This window comes from Octopus sinensis, linkage group LG19 (assembly GCF_006345805.1).
Source record: "Octopus sinensis linkage group LG19, ASM634580v1, whole genome shotgun sequence".
NCBI lineage: Eukaryota > Metazoa > Mollusca > Cephalopoda > Octopoda > Octopodidae > Octopus > Octopus sinensis.
In genome coordinates, this window is record NC_043015.1 from 52,389,425 (window position 1) to 52,392,636 (window position 3,212).

The 3,212-nt window shown below is 32.2% G+C and overlaps 1 pseudogene; it reads right to left on the bottom strand.

Moving 5' to 3' along the window:
- Window positions 1-681: 681 nt before the first annotated feature.
- Window positions 682-800, bottom strand: LOC115222404 (annotated as a pseudogene).
- Window positions 801-3,212: the final 2,412 nt, after the last annotated feature.

Sequence of the window (3,212 nt, forward strand, 5' to 3'; positions counted from 1 at the left end):
AGCACCGCCTTTAGCCGAGCAAATCGACCCCAGGACTTATTTTTTGTAAGCCTAGTACTTATTGTATCGGTTTCTTTTGCCGAACCGCTAAGTTACGGGGACGTAAACACACCAGCATCGGTTGTCAAGAGATGTTGGGGAAACAAACACATACCCATATATATATATATATATATATATATATATCAATAATAACAAAGGGTAAAGTTAATTAATTAATTAGTAATTAACAATTTTACCAAGTATAGTTCAGCATGTTAAAAGGATCAGCTACGGTAAACTTAAACATTACTTTATATAATTATGAGTATAATTATAATTAGAGTTCAGCAAAAAAATTTGCCTTGCTACATACCGAACTTTTAGAAATAGCAGCCAAAAACTTAACTATTTCTTCGACTATAAGAAGAATCTCCCAGACAATGTATACTCAAAAACAATTCACGTAGGCATAGAGGAAAAAATAACGAAAATTCATATATATATATATATATACATATATACGACGGGCTTCTTTCCGTTTCCGTCTACCAAATCCATTCACAAGGCTTTAGTCGGCCCGAGGCTATAGTAGAAGACACTTACCGAAGGTGCTGCCACGCAGTGGAACTGAACCCGAAACCATGTGGTTGGCAAGCAAGCTACTTACCACGCAACCACTTCTACGCCTGAAATGTGTGACGCTTACAGCAACTAGGCTTCCCAAGCGGTCACCCATCTAAGGACTGACTAGGCTCGACGTTGCTTAACTTCGGTGATGGGACGAGAACCGGTGCTTTCAACGTGATATGGCCTAAATACAAGCACCGAACAAGTAAATTGATAAAGATCTGTGGAAGAAACGTTCAGGCTTCAAGAAATGCTGCTTAGCATTTAGACTGATGCATTAACGATTCTTCCAGTTTACTGACTTCTAATAATCCTTTCTTCTATTGGCATAAGACCTGAAATTTGTAGGGAAACTAGTACATGAATTGTACTTATTTTATCGACCCCGAAAGGATAAAAAGCAAAGTCGACTTCGGCGGAATTTGAACTCAGAACGTAAAGACGGACAAAATGCCGCTTAGCATTATGTCCGGTGTGCTAACGATTCTGCCAACTCGCCGCTTTCGACCGCCGTGTAATAAATAATAATAATAATAATAATGATAATGAGATGATATATAATAATAATAATAATAATAATAATGATAATGATGATGATAATAATAATAATAATAATAATAATAATAATAATAATATAATAATAATGATAATGATGATGATAATAATAATAATAATAATAATAATATTTTAGGCGTCAGGTCACAGATTTGATGGGAAGAGTTTAGTAAATTTTCCAATTTGGCCACACGGGCAAGTATTTATTAGAGAGAGAGATGTATAGTCGATTAAATTTACCCCCGATACTTGACCAGCATGGAAACCAGATTCAAACAGCTCATACACTCCTTTAAAACTAAAAGTTTAAGCTGTTCCTCATCTTATCCCAATAAATCAGAAGAAAATTGAAGGTTAGTTGAATTAACGGCATCAAAATTATCTGTAGCATCGTGAAAAATAAAGCATAAATTCAAATACATCAAAGAAATACAAGACTATACTTCACTCAGCACTTCGGTATGTTGAACAAAAACACTGAAATACTGTTAACTTGTAGACACATGAACAAATTCCATGAAAAATTTCAATTGAATACTTAGTAACAGTCCGTACTATTATCTGCCCATCTGTACATATCATTGGCCAAAATGTACAACTAGCCTTCGATTTTCTTCAGATGTATTAGGATAAGATAAGGAATAGCTTAAATTTTTAGTTTTAAAAGAGTGTATGCTCTGTTTGTATCTGGTTTCCATGCTAGTCAAGTATCGACTATACATCTCTCTCTCTCTCTCTCTCTCTCTCTCTCTCTCGCTCTCTCTCTAATAAATACTTGTCTGTGTGGCCAAATTGAAAAATCGACGAATATCTTCCAATCAAATTTGTGACCTCACGCCTAAAATATTATTATTATTATTATTATTATTATTATTATTATTATTATTATTATTATTGTTGTTGTTGTTGTTGTTGTTATTGTTATCATTATTATTATTATTATTATTATTATTGTTGTTGTTGTTGTTGTTGTTGTTATTGTTATCATTATTATTATTATTATCATTATTATTAAAGCGGCGAATTGGCAGAATCGTTAGCATGGCAGGCGAAATACTTTACTTTACAAGAACGAAAATGCTACTTTCTTAAAATAGAGTACAGTTTAATTTTCCTTTTACATGTTTCGATTTTTGAAAAACCTTATCAAAAATATGTACTAAAATGGAATATGTGAAGAGAAAAGAACTATTAAAAAAAATTTAATTAAAATTTAAATTAAGATTAACATTCATAGTTCACTTTCCTTTTTCCTGCAAGAAGACGTGATGATAATATCCTTTGGTTCTGGTACCTCAACAAATCTTTTCATTATATAATATATATATATATATATATATATATATATATAATAGATTATATATATATATACGGAGATGTACTTGCATAGCAAGTGACCTGATCTGAGATCATGTGCTGGAACGAAAACAATTGCAGCGTGGAAAGGTTTATAAGCCATTTAAGAAACACACACAAAACCGTTAGATTCACTTCAACATTTAAATATAATTTGCAAAAATATGTCCGTCGCTTTGAGACCGCAACCTGTTCACTGACCAAAATTCCGTGCTCCATTTGTCAGTGAACAGGTTGCGGTCTCAAAGCGAGGACATATTTTGACAAATTATTTAAATGTTGAAGTGAATCTAACGGTTTTTGTGTGTTCTTAAATGGCTTATAAACACCTTCCACGCGGCAAAGTTATATATATAAAATATTTATATATATATATATATATATATATTATTATGTACTAATAACATTGAGATGGAATATGTAATGGACTTTATGGGTAAACACATGTTTCGGCCCGTTTCTGGGTCTCTTCAGGTACACACACACATATATTGTTGTGTGGTGTTTGTATGTTTTGTGTATATATATCTACATATATATATATATATATATATATATATATATATATATATATCAAATATAGTGGATTAACTGTTGAACTGGACGGACGTCTATTGTTTCTCTCCGAGTCAGTAGCAAGCTACACAGCTTCAAAAACTAACTGACCTTAAATATATATATTGTAACACGTG